Raw genomic sequence first — 22131 nt, forward strand, 5'->3', positions numbered from 1 at the left:
AAACTTGTGAAAACTTTGCAATTTTCAAACTTTCAATTTGTATAGCCTTAAACCGATTAGTCATGCTGTACCAAATAATGAATAAGTAACATTTCACATGTCTACTTTACATCTGCATCATTTTTCAAACATCATTTTATTTTCTTGGGTTTTTAGAAGGGTTAAAAGTCGAGCAACAATTTCTCATTTATTGAAGACATTTACAAAACCTGTTTCTCTAGGGACCTATTTAAATTTAAATCAACTTTGAGGGGCCTATATATTAAAATTGTAACCCCTTCCCGACATGCGCTGTATATAAACGGTACTGCGGGAGCTGCGTTCCCGCAAATCGCAGTATACATAAGGTGTGATGATCGCGTGTGCTCATTCTGTATGGTTGCTGCCGCAACCATATAAGAGAGCTGACACCCTGCAGCAACGCCCATGATCGGTACTAGAGTTTAACCCCTCTGAAGCCACTGTCAATAGTGACATCAATATCGTGAGACATCGCAGAGGGTGAGAGCTCCCTTTGTGCTCCCATCGGCACCATGCGATTGTGATCGCATGGTGCCGATGGTCTCCATGGACAGTGGACTGTCAGCTCATGTTCAAAGCAGGATCTGGCACTCCTCTTACATGTGTTAGAGATACTGATCTAATTCCCTGCAATGCAGAGTATTAGCTCAGCGATCTGTCAGTGTAAAATTGATGACCCATCCTGGGACAATGTACAAAAGTGAAAAAAGCTCATAAAAATTGTAAAAAAAATTTTTAAAAATCACAAAACAAAGATAAAAAAAATATGAATCCAATAAATATGTTTATTTGTGTAAAAGTAAAAATAAAAAAATACACAAATTTGGTATCGCCGCATCCATAACGACCTGCCCTATAAAACTCTCACACTAGTTAACCATTTCAGTGAACACTTAAAAAAAGAATAAAAATGAGTCAAACAACTATGCTTTAACATCATATCCAAAAAAATGAATAAAATGAGATCAAAAAGACGAATGTGAAAAAAATGGTATTGCTGAAAACATCATCTAGTCTTGCAATAAACAAAGCCATCAAACAGCTCTGTTAGCTAAAACAAAAAAGTTATATCTCGCAGAATAAAGCAATACAAAAATAATTATTTTTTTATAAAATAGTTTATCACGTAAAAGTGCCAAAACATGAAAAAATATAAATGTGGTATCGCTGTAATCATACTGACATGAAGAAAAAGGCTGAATATATCAATTTTTCCTCACGCGGAAAAAAAATCATGAAAAAAAAATTCATGAAGCGCTAATTTTTGTTCATTCTGCCTCATAAAAATCAGAATAGAAAGCGATTAAAAAACAACTGTCATGGGCCCAAAAATGGAACTATTACTGTAAAAACGTCAATTTGTCCCACAAAAAACAAGTTCTTACATGACTCAGCCGAAGTATGGAAAAATTATAGCTATCCAAATATGGGGCTGCAAAACTTCGAGGAACGGCATAAAAATTAAATAGAACCAATTCTTCAAATGCTTTTGTTTTTTTCATTCTGCCTCCGAAAGATAACAGTAAGGCTCGGCTCCCTGAGCGTTTACACTGGGGTTTCCTTGTATATCTCTGAAATACATAATTCAAATGGAACCTAAGGTGGATGTTTCCTATAATGAGACAGATGGAGGTACTGTGGATGTCGTCTGACCTGTGATCCGGTGGTGACCGTCTTTTTAGAAGCACACTAAAGTAGTTATGTAAGCCCGCATAATTTACTGATGCTTGTCTCCAGAAGCATGAGCTTGGCACCACAATATACTAGGCATTTCAACATGCTAGTGTCTACAACATACTGGGCACTGCAATGGCAATTTGCAATTTTCACTCAGAAACATCCTACTGCTTGTTTGTGGAAAACACCCAAGAAATCAAAATCATCACTACACCTTAAGGCTATGTGCCCACGTAGCGTTTTAAAACGCTCACTAAAAACCGGACTCCTTCCCAGAAATCGCGCGGTTATTTCCGCGCGATTTTACCACGATTATGATCGCGATTTTGCAGCGATTTTCGTGTGCGATATTCAAGCACTTTCGAAGCGATTTGAACCATCACTTGGAAAGTGATTGACAGGTTGGTCACACTCGTCAAACATAGTGTTTGACAAGTGTGACCTGGTTTTTACTATTGAGGCCGCCTATGCGGCGTCAATAGTAAAAGATAGGATGTTAAAATGCTAAAAAAAAATAAAAAAATCGGGGTATATTTTCCTTCCGGCGTCCCGCGCTGCCATCCCGGGCCACAGCGTTCCCAGTAATGCCTTGCGAGACCTGTGATGACGTTGGTCTCGCGTTGCTATAGCGATCTCGCGAGACCGCTAGAGTCACACGAGACTATGTCATTACAGGGCCTTGCCGCAAGGCATTACTGGGAACGCTTAGGCCGGGAATGCAGCGCGGGACACCGGAAGGTAAATATACCCCGATTTTTTATTTTTTATTCTTTTTTTTACAGGGGTATGGTACCCAGGGCCTGGAGGACAGTCTCCTCTCCTCCACACCGTGGGTACCAACCGCACATGAGACGCTTAACTTCCCGCAGGGTGGGCATAGCCACATGCGGGAAGTAAGCGGTTCTCATGCATTCCTATGGGTGCGGAATCGTGGCAATTCTTTGCGATTCCACACAAAAGAATGAGCATGCTGCGATTTTTTCCGCGATGCGATTCCGCCGCGGAAAAAAGCGCAGCATTAGCACAGCATGTGCGGAATGCCATAGGAATGCATGGGGGGCGTTCTGTACACTATTTTTAAACGTTCAAAGGGGTATAATTTCCAAAATGTGGTCATTTGCTGGGAAATTTTGCTCTTCTAGCAGTTAGGAGCTCTGTATATGAAGTCCGCAGGAGGCAAATAGTGCCTTGGCTCTCTTGTGTCTCGCCGTGCAGCCACATATAAGGTATTTCTACATCCAGCAGAAATTGTGGGACAAATTTTGATGCTACTTTTACCCATTTCCCTGTTTTAAATTGTAAAATATAGGGCTTAAAACTGCCCAATGATATAAAATTCTGTAACACACCAGTGGTGTCAATATGATCACTGCACCCCTAGTTGAATCCACTGAGATGTGAAATTTGCACAATTGAGTCACTTAGGGCGGTTTCACATGTCCAGATAATTCTGGTACTGGAAAAACCGGTACCAGAGCTATCCGTGTCTGTGTGTCCATGTGGACACATGGAACCTCTGTGTGGCACACGAGTGGCAACTGTGTGCCGCCCGTGTGCCGCATCAGGACCACACGGACGGCGCCGGGAAGAAGCGCTACAGTAAGCGCTGTTCCCGTGGCAGGTGCTGATCGCGGCTGTGATTCTGCTCTCCTGCTCTGCCGACAGGAGAGAATAATGAATGAAAACCCGACATGGGGTCCCCCTCATTTTCATAACCAACCAAGCGCAACTTACAGCTGGGGTCTGCATCCCTCAGTTGTCAGGTTCAGCCAGGTTGGTTGTGAAGAATAGAGGGGTCCCCACGCTGTTTTTTAAATTATTTAAATAAATAATTTAAAAACCTGGCGTGGGGTCCCCTTTATTTTTGACAACCAACCTGACTAAAGCCGATAACTGAGGGCTGATATTCACAGGCTGGTAAGGGGCCATTGATCTTGCCCCCCCAGCCTAAAAAGAGCATCCCCAGCTGCCCAGAAAAGGTGCATCTGTTAGATGCACCTAATCTGGAACTTTGCCCGGTTCTTCCCACTGCTCTGTAGCGGTGGCAAGTGAGGTAATAAGGGGTTAATGGCACCTTTCGATTTTAAGGTGCCATTAAGCCCGGATTAGTAATGGAGAGGTGTCAATGAGACACAGATCCATTACTAATCCTACAGTAAAGAAAGGGGTAAATAAACACACTCACACAATAAGAATAAATTATTTTCATGAAAGAATACAACACACACATTTTTATAATCTTTATTACACTGATAATTCCTTAGCAAAGCCCTCGTTCTTCTGAAAAAAAGTTGAAAATAATAAAACAAGTCTATACATTACCTGTCCGGCGCTCAGTCACGTCCCACAGTGTAAATCCATCTCGGGGGTTAATATATTTACAGTTGGAGTGCTGCTAATACAGCTGCTCTCGACTGTAAATGTCGATGATGATGTCACATGGCCAGCCAATCACAGTATTGCCACAAGCAAGATGGCTATATTGCTATATTGCTATGCAAATGGAGGCTATATTTTGCTGGATCAGCGGTGTTGGTTGTTAGGCTGCCTTCTAAGGCTTCCTGACGGCTGCATTGCTGTTCACCCACTGCTTTGCAAACTGCTTTTTTAAAAGCAATCCCAATTTTTTTTGTCCTGGTGAGGTACATGTTCCGTTCTTACAGACCTGCACCTTCTAGTTTTGTCTAGTTTTCATACAGTTAAATATATTTGCTGTTTGATCACATTCAAAACTATAGAGAGACAGCGTGTGTCAGTCCGTATACTTAAAAAACATGGAGCTTGACAATTTTGCGCACACCGGACAGCCGTGTACGTGCACGCTCCTCTCTCAGTACCGTGTAACGGCTGTTATCACGGCCACAGTGAAGCTATCTGTGTGTTGCTCTGTAAGGATAAGTCGAGGACATGTTCCGTTCTTACAGACCTGCACCTTCTAGTTTTGTCTAGTTTTCAAACAGTTAAATATATTTGCTGTTTGATCACATTCAAAACTATAGAGAGACAGCATGTGTCAGTCCGTATACTTAAAAAACATGGAGCTTGACAATTTTACGTACACCGGACAGCCGTGTACGTGCACGCTCCTCTCTCAGTACCGTGTAACGGCTGTTATCACGGCCACAGTGAAGCTATCTGTGTGTCGCTCTGTAAGGATAAGTCGAGGACTTGTTCCGTTCTTACAGACCTACACTCTAGGGAGATTCCTATTCTGCCCAATTCTATATACACCTTGTAGTTTGTCATACACTAGCCAATTTCTGCCTGTGACATAGCGCTGTGATATTCACTGGGCCTCACACAATCCAAAAGTGTCCAGTGTCCACAAGTGTGTGCAGAAATTCAAAATCTCCGTTATCCTCTAGTGACATTTTTCACACCTGCGACATCGAGCCTGTGACATAGCGCTGTGATATTCAGTGGGCCTCACACAATCCAAAAGTGTCTAGTGTCCACAAGTGTGTGCAGAAATTCAAAATCTCCCCTGTCCTACAGACACCTTGTACCTTGTTTTACATTACTATATAGTTTGTTGGATTTTGTCTACATTTCTACCAAAAATGAGGAAGGCTGGTGGAAGAGGCCGTGGAATTGGGCGGGGGTTGCCAGCTGGTAATGATGGTGTTGGTGGTGGATCTGATGGTAGTGGCAAAAGCAAAATAGGACCGAATGCAGGAGGTGTTGAGCCTGCATCATCGTCTGACTCCACAAGGCCTCGAAGGCTTAGTTTTCTAGGAGTTGGCAAACCGCTTTTAAAACCAGAGCTTCAGGAAAAAGTTTTGGCTTACATTGCTGACTCAGCCTCCAGCTCTATCGCCTCCTCTTCTGAAGTTGTAAAAAATAAAAGCACTGAGTCGTCATTGGAGGCTCATGTTAATGAACCACACCTTTCCTTGTGTCCTTCACCCCAACCAAGATTGAAGGATGACGCAGGCCATACTACTGATTACTCCATGGAGCTGTTTTCACATACCATGCCTGGATTATCAAGTGAAATGGTGAATTACCCAGGCCAAGATGAATCTGACATGGAGTGCACTGATGCACAGCCACTGATAGATGATTCTGCTGGTACATTCAGTCAGAGCACTACATTGTCCTCGCAGTGTAATGAGCCAGATTCTGACCCTGATGAGACTCGGGTGCCCCTTCCCGCATACTATACCACCATACACGGTGACACAGAGGAAGGTGCACATGACATTGAAGAGGAGGTGGTGGATGACCCAGTTGTTAACCCAGATTGGCATCCATTGGGGGAAGAGGGTGCTGCTTCCAATAGCTCAGATGAGGAGGAGGAGCATCCACAGCAGACATCGACATTGCTGTTATCTGGCAGGCCCGGAGCACTCCAAAGACAGGTTCCAAAAATCAAAAGAGTTGGTGGACAGCTTGTCCAGAGGGTCAAAATATCACAGCGTGCTAGGCCGCAAAATGTCTGCCAAAGTAGGAAGAGTGCAGTGTGGCACTTTTTTGAACAAAATCCTCATGATCAGGCCAAGGTTATCTGTAAGAAGTGCGCAAAGACCTTTAGCCGAGGGAAAAATCTGAAAAATTTGAATACCAGTTGCATGCTTAGACATTTAATCAGCATGCACTTGCAAGCGTGGACACAACACCAAACCTCAAGTACCACATGTGCAACTGATCACAAAGAAGGTAGTCAGCAACGCTACATTGTTTCCCCCACTGTAAGCCCACCGGTTAGCACAGCAGCAAATGTTGAGGTGTCGTTGCAAGGCCACAGCAGTCAGGGAATCCCACTGTTATATCAACGAAAGACTGAATCTAGGCCATCAGAAAGAACACCAACTCCATCACCATCATAAACCCTCTCTCAGTCCACCCTGTCCACCGCTACTTCCACCATATGCAGCTCTCAAGTCCAGCTCACCCTCCCAGACACTATGAGTAGGTCAAGAAAGTACTCAGTCTCTCATCCGCGTACACTGGGTTTGAACGCCCACATTGCCAAACTAATCTCGTTAGAGATGATGCCCTATCGGTTGGTGGAAAGCGCAGCTTTCCGCGAACTCATGGCCTATGCAGTACCATGCTATGACCTACCCAGTCGCCACTTCTTCTCTCGCAAAGCCATCCCAGCCCTCCACCATCATGTGAAAGACCGTATTGTCCATGCACTCAAGCAGTCAGTGAGTGGAAAGGTGCACCTCACAACTGATGCATGGTCCAGTCGGCATGGCCAGGGCCGTTACGTGTCCATCACTGCGCACTGGGTTAATGTGGTGGATGCAGGGTCCACAGGGGACAGCGGTGGTGGGACAGTGCTGCCTAGCCCACGGTATAGGAAACAGTTGGCTGTAGGCGTTCGACCCTCCTCCTCCTCCTCCAGAAGCGAAAGCTCGTCCACAGAGCGCAGTCGTACGAGCACTCCATCTGCAGCTGCCACTGTTGCACACGAGGTGTCCCCCTATCGAGCAGCTAGTGGAAAGCGTCAGCAGACTGTGTTGCAGATGATGTGTTTAGGCGATAGACACACCGCCGAGCTGCTGGCCGAGTACTTTCAGCGACAAACTGAGTCATGGCTGGGCAGTGTACATCTTGAGGCAGGCAAGGTAGTTAGTGATAACGGCCGTAATTTTGTGGCAGCCATAGCCCTTTCAAAACTCAGCCACATACCTTGCTTGGCTCACACCTTGAACCTGGTGGTGCAGTGCTTCCTCAAAAATTATCCGGAGTTAACAGCCCTGCTCCAGAAGGTGCAAAGACTGTGCGCGCACATCCGCCGGTCACCTGTACACTCCATTCATATGCAGAAGCTGCAGCGATTGCTCCACCTTCCCAACCACCGCCTCATTATCGACATTGCAACAAGGTGGAACTCCACCCTGCACATGGTTGAGCGGCTGTGCGAGCAGAGGCAGGCAATAATGCATTTGTGGGAGGATACACGGCCAGGCACTTTGAGAGCAGACATGGAGTTGACAGGTGTGCAGTGGTCGAAGCTGAAAGACCTCTGTAAAGTCCTTCAGTGTTTTGAGGAATGCACATGGCTGGTAAGCGCAGACGACGCCATCCTAAGCATGAGCATCCCACTTATGCGTCTGCTCATGCAAACTTTGACGGACCTTAAGGAGCAGGCATCTGCAGCCAATGTTGACGAGGAGGAAGAGGTGGAGGGAATCCTTGATGACATTCAGCCATTGTCTGCTCAGGGACCTCTCCTGGACGAGGTGGAGGAAGAAGAGGAGGAGGAGGATGATGATGGGGATGATTACTTAGGGGAGGAAGATGCATCTCGTGGGGCAAGTGAAAATGTTGGCGTGGCAAGGTCTGGTACAGGGTTTGTGCGTGACTGGAGGGATGTGGATTTGCCAGAAAGTGCTCCTCCACCCAGCACTCGCAGTGCATCATTGACACCGGGAACATTGGCCCACATGTCAGATTATGCCTTGCAGATCCTAAAAAGGGACCCACACATTGCCAAAATGATGAACGATGACAACTACTGGTTGGCCAGCATCCTGGATCCACGCTATAAAGGCAAATTACAAAACATCATGCCACAGGAGAACCTTGACCTAATATTGGCTACTAAACAAGCAACTCTGGTTAACCGGTTGGTTGAGGCATTCCCAGCACACAGCAGTGGTGATGGTTCTCACACGAGCCGTACGGGCCGGGGGCAGCTTGGCAGAGGTGTTCATGGTGCACACAGCAGAAGTGGCGTTGGAGACAGTGGTTTCATGACAATGTTGTGGACTGATTTTTCACGGACCGCTCACACAACTGGTAATACTGCATCGATGGAAAGTGACAGGAGACAGAAGTTGTCAACTATGGTTAACAACTACTTTTCCTCCCATATCGATGTTCTCCCGCACAGGTCATTCCCCTTTGACTATTGGGCCGCTAAACTGGACACCTGGCCTGAATTGGCACAATATGCCTTACAGGAGCTCGCTTGCCCAGCTGCAAGTGTGCTATCGGAAAGAGTCTTCAGTGCAGCTGGATCAATCCTGACAGAAAAAAGGACCCGTCTGTCAACCCAAAATGTGGATGATCTAACCTTCATTAAAATGAACCATGCATGGGTTTCCAAGGATTTTGTCCCACCCTCCCTTGATGACACATAGGTTGCCAGAAAAATGGCTTGCTTTGGTTCTCCTCCTATTCCGCAAAATTGACCTTTTTCGCATTTTGCAGCAGCTGAATGACCCACATCTACATATGCCACTTTGTAAACCTCCCTAAGTGGGCGCCCCCCCCATGGCTGGGATCACCACCTAGAGCACAAAACCGTGCGAGTGCCGTTGCCCTGGACAGGTGGGTAGGCCGACTCGTGGGCGCGGGCACTGGCATAGGGTCCCTCATAGTGCAATCAAGTGTCTCTGACAGTGGTGGTGCACACCCGCCGTCAGACACACCGCCGTACTATGAGGGGCCCAGTGCCAGTACCAATGCCCACGAGTGTGCCCCCCTTGCTTGGGCAGGGCCCCAGCATTTGCAATGTTTACCTCTCCCTGCTCCTCTGCTGTGTAGTCTGGCCTGTCAAATCCTTCACTGGGACTGCCACTACAAATTGATTGAACTGAAAGATGATGGTTAAGATGTAGCTATGCCCTGTCCTGCTGGCCGGGCTCTAGCTCCAGATGATCAGTGGCTTCCATTTCTTATGGACGTCAACTCACAATTACATGCAGTGGTGGTTTATCATCAGCTTTCACAGTTTTCCTACTCACAAACGTGTGACATTCCGGCGCACATTTCAAAATGTGCCCTCTCATGCCAATCAAATAGAATCGCCTACGGCCTGTGGCTTCTGTCTTTTGCACTCCAAAGTTACGCGACAGATCATGATAGCCAGTGAGCACCATGTTTACATCGCTCCCTGTGATAAAAATTGGATTGAGATGAGTAACAGTGATGGAATCAACGGAAGTGCGATACAGCAAGACTTTATTCACAAAAAAATGTTTTCACTGTCTCAACACACAAATTAATTGAGGGTCAGCATCGCCTTTGAGAATTGTGATGGAAGTTTTTCCCTTGAATAATAATTCCTAGATTTCTGCAATCAATAGCCTTTATGTCACTAATTGTATGCATCTCATTTCCTATTGCGGAGAGGCTGGACTGTATTACTGAGACAGAAATATATATGAAGATTTAAAAATAACACCAAAAGTATATAGTTGTGTACGCCTCAAATGCATTTCCTTTTTTCCACTTTTTAGATTGCAGTGTAATCCATACTGAGAACAAAGAGATTTTACATGTTTAAACTATGCTTTATATACCTGCTATCCAGTGATAAAGTACCCTTTCTCAACTTTTTACAATCTGGTCAAATCCATACTGGGCCTGAGAACATCTGAGTCTGCCTCCTGATCTATAGACATATATTTTTAACGTGTAAACTAGGCTACATATATACGTGTTATCCAGCGAAACTGTACCCTTTATCAACTTTCTACAATGTTGTTGAATCCATACTGGGCTTGAGAACGGCTGCCGAGCTGTTAAGCAAGCTACAGCACCTGTGGTTTGGACACGTAATTTTTTCAGGAATGATGGTTAGGCCTAACTCCGGAATTGCAGTTGACCTGAACTTACTGGGAAATCATCATTCGCGGGGAATAATCTGAATCCCAGATCCCTATCACTAACGGAGTTCAGCGGGTTATCTGCACCTGTAAGCGACAAAAGCTGGTCCTTTTAGTGTAGCGTGCATGCAGCCCCAGACATGTACTGGAATGCTAGACCTGTTATTGCTCGATCTCACGTGCCACAGCCTCGCGTATCCCTCTAGTAAGCTTGACGCGTACCGCGGGGCCATGCCGGAGTCTCGGTTGTTAGCGGAATAAAGCTGAGAAATCGCTAGCACAAATACAAACGGACATACCACACCACACACAGAATCGACAAAGCTTGCAATCTGTCCATCTTTTCTGTAGCTTGTATGGTAGTGGTTTCCCGGGTGCAGTCCAATTAAGCCACAGGCTCCACTCCTGGTGGTGCCCTTTTGGACATTCCTTTAAGGTTCAGCTTTGCAATCATACTGCCCCTGGAAACCAAAAACTTTGCCTTCAGGGACGCTGTTTGGAGGTTTGTGGGAATAACGCCACCCGATCAGCAGTCGGCATATGGGTCGCCCTCCCAGGGCTGTGGGGTACTCGGTACCGGGCCGGTGTCAGTGGGATGTGTCACAGCAGCGGTGACCCGGACGGTGGCCCTGGGTGCCCATGTAAATGACGTGGTATAATGGTAAAGAGTTTATATAGATAGTTTGACGCCACCTGTGGTGTTCGGCAGCATAGATGTTAGGCCGACGCTGCATGCAGATCCTCTGGGACTGATGGTGTTGTGCAGCAAAGATGGTGAAGCTCCCCACAGGTGGAGCTGGAGTCCCAGGGTAGTGTAGATGTAGTGATGGGGGAAAGGCACAGGCGGTGTAGGTGCTGGTACCCAGATGTAGCGGTGCTGGAATAACTGTAGGACACCAGAGTTTGCAGTTCCAAAGCTTTACTCACAGTCTGCAGGTTACACAGAAGCCAGCCTCCGTGCTGTGTCCTCTGGGTCAGGACCTCTGCCAACCTCCGGGACCAGAATGGAAAGCTCCCTTCCAACACTCCGCCAACATGTACCTTCCTGAACGTCTCCTTTCTAGCGCTTGTGGGGGAAGCAATCACAGGACCGTGGTTCACTGAAACGCCTCCTGTCTAACAGATGTTCCTCAGACTTTACTTGTATGGCAGACAACTGTAGCCTTTTCCTTCTGCCTCGCACACGTCGATGCTGGGGCCTCCGAGCCTTAGTTGGGTACAGAGCATTTATAGCTGCTACTTCCCCCGGTTTCTGCTGCAGGAACGTCAGTGTCCCTACAAACTCGGAGACCGGAATCCGGACCAAGCGCTCCAGCTAGGAGTGAGCCTTAACTCTGCTCATCCTCCATCTCCCCTTCTCACGTCCACACACTTCCCCTTCCCTGCACAGAGTGCCCTAACTTACCTCCTCCCGACCACAGAGAGCAGCTCCTCAGCAGTCAGGTTCAGAGGTCTCCCTGCTGGCCTGGAGTGGGAAATGTGTCGTGTGTTGGTTTCACTGCTAGAGAGATCCTTCGTTGCTCCCAAGCTTGACAACACACTCCCTAGGAGGAAGGCAATGCCACAGTGGCGACCGTACTCTTGGGGACGCCACAAGTGCACTGAGGCCCAGCCACTGCTGGATGATGCTGCTGGTACATTGACCCAGACCACTACATTCCCCTCGCACTCTACACAGCCAGAATCTGACCCAGAGGAAACTCAGGTTCCCCTTCCCGCATACTATACCACCTTACACGGTGACAAAGAGGAAGGTGCAGATGAAAGTGCAGGTTCCTTGAGCAGGTGGGGGGCATACTCATGGGCGATGGCACTGGCACAGGGCACCGCATAGTACGCAAAAGTGTCTCTGCCGGTGGGAGGGCCTAAACAGCCAAGTGCAGTGAGATGGAAGATGGGGACGACAAGGAGTTCAGAGTAGTGAAGGGATTCCCTAGCAAGGAGACTTATGTAATTGTTTTCAATGTTGGGACAGCAATTTTTGGGGAGCACTATACTCTGGTGAATGATATATGGGGCCCACCATACACTGGAGCATTCCAAAGGTGGACATCAGACACTGGAGCAGCATTTACATTGCCCAATATACACTAGAGCAGTAGAAATGGGGCCCATTATATATGGAGCATTATTTGGGCCCATAAGACAGTGGAGCTTCATCCATTGGGACCAACATATACTGTAGCATTATGTGGAGCTCATCATATACGGTTTGAAACATTATATGGGAATAATGATTCCGTATGGAGAAATACAGTGGGGAAAAAAAGTATTTAGTCAGTCAGCAATAGTGCAAGTTCCACCACTTAAAAAGATGAGAGGCGTCTGTAATTTACATCATAGGTAGACCTCAACTATGGGAGACAAACTGAGAAAAAAAAAACCAGAAAATCACATTGTCTGTTTTTTTTTCATTTTATTTGCATATTATGGTGGAAAATAAGTATTTGGTCAGAAACAAGCAATCAAGATTTCTGGCTCTCACAGACCTGTAACTTCTTCTTTAAGAGTCTCCTCTTTCCTCCACTCATTACCTGTAGTAATGGCACCTGTTTAAACTTGTTATCAGTATAAAAAGACACCTGTGCACACCCTCAAACAGTCTGACTCCAAACTCCACTATGGTGAAGACCAAAGAGCTGTCAAAGGACACCAGAAACAAAATTGTAGCCCTGCACCAGGCTGGGAAGACTGAATCTGCAATAGCCAACCAGCTTGGAGTGAAGAAATCAACTGTGGGAGCAATAATTAGAAAATGGAAGACATACAAGACCACTGATAATCTCCCTCGATCTGGTGCTCCACGCAAAATCCCACCCCGTGGGGTCAGAATGATCACAAGAACGGTGAGCAAAAATCCCAGAACCACGCGGGGGGACCTAGTGAATGAACTGCAGAGAGCTGGGACCAATGTAACAAGGCCTACCATAAGTAACACACTATGCCACCATGGACTCAGATCCTGCAGTGCCAGACGTGTCCCACTGCTTAAGCCTGTACATGTCCGGGCCCATGTGAAGTTTGCTAGAGAGCATTTGGATGATCCAGAGGAGTTTTGGGAGAATGTCCTATGGTCTGATGAAACCAAACTGGAACTGTTTGGTAGAAACACAACTTGTCGTGTTTGGAGGAAAAAGAATACTGAGTTGCATCCATCAAACACCATACCAACTGTAAAGCATGGTGGTGGAAACATCATGCTTTGGGGCTGTTTCTCTGCAAAGGGGCCAGGACGACTGATCCGGGTACATGAAAGAATGAATGGGGCCATGTATCGTGAGATTTTGAGGGCAAACCTCCTTCCATCAGCAAGGGCATTGAAGATGAAACGTGGCTGGGTCTTTCAACATGACAATGATCCAAAGCACACCGCCAGGGCAACGAAGGAGTGGCTTCGTAAGAAGCATTTCAAGGTCCTGGAGTGGCCTAGCCAGTCTCCAGATCTCAACCCTATAGAAAACCTTTGGAGGGAGTTGAAAGTCCGTGTTGCCAAGCGAAAAGCCAAAAACATCACTGCTCTAGAGGAGATCTGCATGGAGGAATGGGCCAACATACCAACAACAGTGTGTGGCAACCTTGTGAAGACTTACAGAAAACGTATGACCTCTGTCATTGCCAACAAAGGATATATCACAAAGTATTGAGATGAAATTTTGTTTCTGACCAAATACTTATTTTCCACCATAATATGCAAATAAAATGAAAAAAAAACCAGACAATGTGATTTTCTGGATTTTTTTTCTCAGTTTGTCTCCCATAGTTGAGGTCTACCTATGATGTAAATTACAGACGCCTCTCATCTTTTTAAGTGGTGGAACTTGCACTATTGCTGACTGACTAAATACTTTTTTTCCCCACTGTATATGGGCCTCATTACTCTGTATAGCGCTAAGCTCTGGCCATAATACTGTATGAAGTTATATACTGTCCGTTTTTGGAGGTATTGGAGAATTTAAAATGGATATCAGTCATGAGATGTATGAAGTGAAGTATTTTTCATTGTACTATACTGCTATTTCTCTGCCGTATCGGAGCACCATGAGTTGTGGTATGTGTTAAAGGGGCGCTCTTTGGCCCTGGGCCCACGAAAACCTGGAGCCAGCCCTCCCCCCCACAACTGTAGCCAAATAACCCCCATTTTTCAGTGCGTAACTAGTATTATGAAGTTAATTAAGGTTGACAAGCTTCAGTAACAAGAATTTATGCTTTTGGCATTCAAATGGGCACTGTTGGTGTGTTTCCTGTCCTCCTCTCACTGCTGACTTTAATTCTCCATTGACTTACTTTGGGTTTCGTGTTTCGGGACGACCCCGACTTTTCCCTATAGTCGGCCGATTTTGCTCGACCCGACTTTTTTCATGAAACGAAACTCGACCCTAAAAAACCAAAGGTCGCTCATCACTAATCATCACCTTAATTTCTCTATTACGTCTGCCTTAAACCCAATGATATGCACACCGCATGCCAGTTACGATTCTTTTGATTACTTTTCACTGTCCCCTTAGTTACAGACCACAAATTGTCAGAGAGTTATTCAAGGTAGTTAACAAAATAGTCATTCATGGTAATTAACAAATATGTGAAACAAAGTATTTATTTTACACTGTGCCATACAGAATGTGTAACATATATACTTACAAAGAAATTTGAGATACACTCTGCCAAATTGTGGCTCGTCTTTCAATCAAGTAATTGTAATTTTACAGGACTTCTTATATTTTCAATGAAAACATACAAATGATGTATTATGACTTTATTTCTACCTTTCGTATTTTTCTTAAATTTTCTTGCTATATTAAAGCTATTTACTCTGAACTTTTAGGTTTATTTGACTAACGTCAGACTGAATGCCCTCAAGAAAGTCCATGGAAACATTAGCTTCAAATGGTAAATATTATGTTATATAACTGCTACACTAATATTGGAAAACCAAGTATCTTTCCTTCATAATAGCAATGTCACGTGTGCAATGGTGAATAATGCCTTTTTTAAGAAATTGACTTTGAAATTCGGACTGTACAAACTCTTCCACTATTTAAGCAGTGATAATAATGAAACATGATGGCTCTTTGATGTGCAGTTACCAAGTCATTTAAAAAAGAAAATGGGCATCTATAATGTGCTAGACATTTTGACGTAAAACATAACATTGTGGGAATTTGCAAATCAAGTGTACACATTTACATACTGATCATAAGTGATAGTGAGTGTGCCGTCACCCATATAAGTCCAGACAGTTCACAAAGAAAAGTGAAGTGATGCTTAAAGATGGTGAAAGGACATTTCATCAAACATCGTACTGTAAGTTACGGATACAACTTGTACAGATCCTTGATTAAAGCATTGCGTGTATGTGTGAGTGTGTAAGTATCTATAGTACTATTTAAACAATATGGGAGTGCAGTGCAATATCTGTTTTTCTGTGTATTCACAGAATTTTTGGGGTTATATTTGCAAAGTTATTTTTCCATGTATAGCCCCTTAAGGACCAAGACACTATGTATGTTAATGACCAAGCCTCATTTTTAAATGTGACCAGTGTCAATTTAGGAGGTAATAACTCTGGAGATCTTCAGCGGATCCCAGTGATTCCGAGATTTGTTTTGGTGTGTCATATTATACATCATGATAGTTGTCAAATTTGTTCGATGTGACTTGTGTTTATTTTTGAAATTATCAAAAATTTGGTGAAAATTTTTATAATTTTCAAACTTTAATTCTTTTGCCTTTAACCCCTTTACCCCCAAGGGTGGTTTGCATGTTCATGACGGGCCAATTTTTACAAATCTGACCACTGTCCAGGTAATAACTCTGGAACGCTTCCATGGATCCCAGTGATTCTGACAATGTTTTCTCATGACATATTGTACTTCATGCTAGTGGTAAAATTTCATTCATATAACTTGCGTTTATTTGTGAGAAAACCGGAAATTTGGTGAAAATTTTGAAAATTTTGCAATTTTTCAACATTGAATTTTTATGCCCTTAAATCGCAGAGATACGGCACATAAAAAACTTAATAAGTAACATTTCCCACATGTTTACTTTACACCAGCACAATTTTGGAACCAACATTTTTTTTGTTAGGAAGTTATAAGGTTTAAAAGTTGACCAGCGGTTTCTCATTTTTACATCATCATTTTATTTTTATGGACCACATCACATTTGAAGTCACTTTGAGGCGTCTATATGACAGAAAATACCCAAAAGTGACACCCCTCTAAAAACTGCACCCCTCAGGATGCTCAAAAACAGATTCAAGAAATGTATTAACCCTTCAGGTGCTTCACAGGAATTTTTTGAATGTTTTAAAAAAAATGAACATTTAACTTTTTTTCACAAAAAAATTACTTCAGGTCCAATTTTTGTATTTTACCAAAGGTAACAGGAGAAATTGGACTGCACAAGTTATTGTGCAATTTGTCCTGGGTACGCTGATATCTGATATGTTGGGAGAACCACTGTTTCAGCGCATGGCAGTGCTCAGAAGGGAAGGAGCGCCTTTTTACTTTTTTTAACTGCAAAATTGGCTGGAGTTCAGATCGGACGCCATGTCACTTTTGGAGAGCTCCTGATGTGCCTAAACAGTGGAAACCCCCAACAAGTGATACCATTTTGAAAACTAGACCCCCCCAAGGAACTTATCTAGATATGTGGTGAGAACTTTGAACCCCCAAGGGCTTCACAGAAGTTTATAACATACAGCCGTACAATTAAAAAATCATATTTTTTCCAATAAAATGATCTTTTTACCCCCAATTTTTATTTTCCCAAGGGTAACAGGACCTCAAAAGTTATTATGCAATTTGTCCTGAGTACGCTGATACCCCACATGTGGGGGTAAACCACTATTTGGGCGCATGGCAGAGCACGGAAGGGAAGCAGCGCCATTTGACTTTTTTTGGCTGGAATAGAGATTGGATGCCATGTCTCATTTGGAAAGCCCCTGATGTGCCAAAACAGTGGAAACCCTCCACAAATGACACCATTTTGGAAATTAGACCCCCAAGGAACTTATCTAGATGAGTGGTGAGCACTTTGAACCCCCAAGTGCTTTACAGAAGTTTATCACGAAACAATCACTGACCTCAGGGAGACCAGTCAAAGAAAACACTGCAGCAGCCGGCAAAGGCACTCAATCAGTGAAATCCTAGGTGCAATGCTCCCTGGGAAATACAAATATGCAAATAAAGTCCATGGATCCTCATTTAAGAGTCTCAAACACGGGACTAGCCAGATCTTCCTCCAGGTAAGGACCCAGCCAAGGGGTGGCTCCTTTTGGAAGCCACCATTACCACCATATTAAGTGGCCCTTTAAGTCAATATCCATCTCTTTACGAGTTTACAGATATGACAAGGGAAATACCAAGGCCAGGTATCCATCCACAGGCAGCTGTTTCGGGGTGTTGCCCCTCATCAGTGTGGAGTAGGATTCTGGCTAGGTGGGAGCAATGCCTAGTAGACCAACATCACGAAATGGTGGTTTCTGAAAGGAGCCACCCCTTGGCTGGGTCCATCCCTGGAGGAAGATCTGGCTAGTCCCGTGTTTGAGACTCTTAAATGAGGCTCCACGGACTTTATTTGCATATTTGTATTTCCCAGGGAGCATTGCACCTAGGATTACACTGATTGAGCGCCTTTGCCGGCTACCGCAGTGTTTTCTTTGACTGGTCTCCCTGAGGTCAGTGATTGTTTTGTGATGTTGGTCTACTAGGCATTGCTCCCACCTAGCCAGAATTCTACTCCACACTGATGAGGGGCAACACCCCGAAACAACTGTCTGTGGATGGATACCTGGCCTTGGTATTTCCCTTGTCATATCTGTAAACTCGTAAAGAGCTGAATATTGACTTAAAGTGCCACTTAATATGATGGTAATGGTGGTTTCTGAAAGGAGCCACCCCTTGGCTGGGTCCTTCCCTGGAGGAAGATCTGGCTAGTCCCATGTTTGAGACTCTTAAATGAGGCTCCACGGACTTTATTTGCATATTTGTATTTCCCAGGGAGCATTGCACCTAGGATTTCACAGATTGAGCGCCTTTGCCGACTGCCGCAGTGTCTTCTTTGACTGGTCTCCCTGAGGTAAGTGATTGTTTCGTGATGTTGATCTACTAGGCATTGCTACCACCTAGCCAGAATCCTACTCCACACTGATGAGGGGCAACACCCCTAAACAGCTGTCTGTGGATGGATACCTGGCCTTGGTATTTCCCTTGTCATATCTGTAAGCTCATAAAGAGCTGGATATTGAAGAGCTGGATATGGGCCACTTAATATGGTGGTAATGGTGGTTTCCGAAAGGAGCCACCCCTTGGCTGGGTCCTTCCCTGGAGGAAGATCTGGCTAGTCCCGTGTTTGATACTCTTAAATGAGGCTCCACGGACTTTATTTGCATATCACAGAAGTTTATAGCGCACGGGCGTGAAAATAAAAAAAATCATATTTTTTCCAGAAACATGATCTTTACTCCCCAATTTTTTTATTTTCCCAAGGGTAAGAGGAGCAATTGGACCCCAAAAGTTGTGGTCCAATTTGTCGTGAGTACGCTGATATTCCATATGTGGGAGAATACTACTGTATGGGCACACGTCAGGGCTCGGAAGGGAAGTAGTGACGTTTTGGAATGCAGACTTTGATGAAATGGTCTGCGGGTGTCATGTTGCCTTTGGCGAGTCCATGATGTGCCTAAACTGTAGAAAACCCCCACAAGTGACCCCATTTTGGAAATTAGACACCCCAAGCAACTTATCTAGATGTTTGGTGAGCACTTTGAACCCCCAAGTGCTTCACAGAAGTTTATAACACCTGGGCGTGAAAATAAAAAAATCATATTTTTTCCACAAACATGATCTTTTAGTCCCCAATTTTTTTATTTTCCCAAGGGTAAGAGGAGCAATTGGACCCCAAAAGTAGTTTTCCAATTTGTCCTGAGTACGCTGATATTCCATATGTGGGAGAATACTACTGTATGGGCACACATCAGGGCTCGGAAGGGAAGTAGTGATGTTTTGGAAAGCAGACTTTGATGGAATAGTCTTCGGGTGTCATGTCGCATTTGGAGAGCCTCTGATGTGCCTAATCTGTTGAAACCCCCACAAGTGACACGATTTTGGAACCTAGACCCCCAAAGGAACTTATTTAGATGTGTGGTGAACACTTTGAACCCCCAAGTGCTTCACAGAAGTTTATAACATAGAGCCATAAAAATAAAAAAATCATATTTTTTTCCACAAAAGTGATATTTTTACCCCCAATTTTTTTATTTTCCCAAGGGTAACAGGAGAAATTGGACCCCAAAAGTTGTTGTCCAATTTGTCCTGAGTACGCTTATACCCCATATTTGGGAGTAAACCACTATTTGGGCGCATGGCAGAGCTTGGAAGGGATGGAGCACCATTTGACATTTTCATTGCAGAATTGGCTGGAATTGAGATCAGATGCCATGTTGCGTTTGGAGAGCACCTAAAGGGGTGATAAAGAGGAGTTTGATTTACTATTTATGGCGGGTTTTTATGTTTGGCAGCTGTCGCATGCTAAAAGACGCTTTTTATTGTAAAAATAGTTTTTGCATCACCACATTTTGAGCACTATAATTTTTCCATATTTTGACCCACGGAGTCATGTCAGGTCTTATTTTTGTGGGACGAGTTGACGTTTTTTATTGGTACCATTTTCGGGCACGTGACATTTTTTGATCGCTTTTTATTCCCATTTTTGTGACACAGAATGAACAAAAACCAGCATTTCATGAATTTCTTTTGGGGGGTGCGTTTACACCGTTCGGCGTGCAGTACAATTGATAAAGCGGTTTTATTCTGTTCTCAGCAGGCACTGAGGAAGCTGCCTCCCTGTAGGTCCCCGAAGGCCCCCGCAGGGAAGGAGGCCCCCAGAGCAAGGCAGCACATCGCTTTGCGCTGGGGGTCTCAGGGAAGCAAGGAGAGAGCCCCCTCCCTGCCGATGCTTCTCTAATCCCCTAGTAAACTTTGATCATGTTTGATCACAGTGTGCCAGGGGTTAACGTGCTAGGGGCCCGAGACAGTGCGTCTGATGTCAGAAAGGGGTTGAAACAAAGAGTTTTGTCACGCAAAATAGTTAATATATATCATTTCCCACATGTCTAGCTTAGCAACAGCACAATTTTTGAAACATAATTTATTTTTTAGGAAGTTAGAAGGGTTAAAATTTGATCAGCGATTTCTCATTTTTCCAACAAAATTTACAAAACCATTTTTTAGGGATCACATTTGAAGTGACTTTGGGGGACCTACATGACAGAAAATAGCCCAAAGTGACACCGTTCTAAAGGTAGTGTCACACTTAGCGATGTACCAGCGATCCCGACCAGCGATATGACGCGGTCAGGATCGCTGGTACATCGCTAAGTGGTCGCTAGTGAGCTGCCACACAGGCAGATCTCACTAGCGACATCGCTGGGGACGGGGGTCGCTACTTACCTGTCAGACGAGGCGAACCTGCGTCCTCCCGCCCGGCTCCACGCATCGCTCGTCGTCACAGCAGGAAGCGCCGCAGGAAGCTGACGACAAGAAATGGTCCAGGACGTTCTCGCGCAATCAGCGATAAGCAGCGGGGGAGCCGGACAGAGGTAAGTATCAGTCATAGCGATATCGCTAGCAATATCGCTGCTACGTCACAAGTTATAGCGATATTGCTAGCGATATCTCTTAGTGTGACAGGCCCTTTAGACTGCATCCATAAAAGTCCTCAAAACCACATTCAAGAAGTTTATTAACCCTTCGAATGCTTCACAGGAATTAATTTAATGTGGAAGGAAAAAATTAACACTTTACTTTTTTTCACAAAATTGAATTTATTCCTAATTTTATTATTTTCACAAAGGTAACACGAGAAAATGAACCTCAAAATTTGTTGTGCAATTTCTCCTGAATTCTCCAATATTTTTGGGCACACATCGGGACTTGGAAGAGAAGGAGTACCATTTGATATTTTTAGCTTAAAATGGCAAAAATGGCTGGAAACTAGAGTGGATGCCATGTCACATTTGTAGAGTCACTGATGTGCCTAAACAGTGGAAACTCCCCACAAGTGACCTCATTTTGGAAGCTAGAACTCTAAAGGAATGTATCTAGATGTGTGTTGAGTACCTTGGACCACCAGGAATTCTGTCCTGCCAGTGTCTGGAGTTCCAGTATCCATCCTTTCAAGTGTTTCAGGATCCATACTGTCTAAGCCAGTACTAATATACATTCTGTCTTGTACTCCGAGTCAATGTCTGTGATTCTGACCCTTTGGGTTAGCTGCCGCAGAATCGGGGGCTGCCCTTGCAGTGGTACCTGGTGGCTACCTGCAGCTTAAGTCTAACTTCACCATCAGGAGCTCTAGCAAAAAGCAGGAAGCCACTTAGCCATACTCTTCCAGGGTAAGCCCGGCCAGTGGCGCAGTGGGTCCACAATCCACCAGCTTGACAACTTGCAATTCATAGTAAATCGAAAATATTTTGGAAAACATTCAGTTAAGCTGGTGAATTTCTATTTTAAAGGATTACTTCATCTCTACTAGTACTGTAGTAAAAGTTATTTTAATGGATTCAACACTCCAATTAATCTATACCAATTATTGATATGGATCCAATCATTTCAATATATAACCTTGCAATCCTACTGATGTCTTCAACCAGATGGCCAATTGTCCAGGGAAGTCCAATAAACATTTTACTTTTATTACAATCTTGACACTTACATTCTAACAAAGGGGCCTTTTGATATTAAAAGATGAGATTCAACTTATTAGTAACTTTCCCAGAGATGTTATCCTGTATATGTTAATTAATTGTATGTTAGATGGAGGCTGTTAAGTCTCCAGTGCACAAACCATGGGAGATCAAACC

Source organism: Dendrobates tinctorius, unplaced genomic scaffold (assembly GCF_039654945.1).
Source record: "Dendrobates tinctorius isolate UK_male_01 unplaced genomic scaffold, ASM3965494v1 ptg000160l, whole genome shotgun sequence".
NCBI classification, from domain to species: domain Eukaryota; kingdom Metazoa; phylum Chordata; class Amphibia; order Anura; family Dendrobatidae; genus Dendrobates; species Dendrobates tinctorius.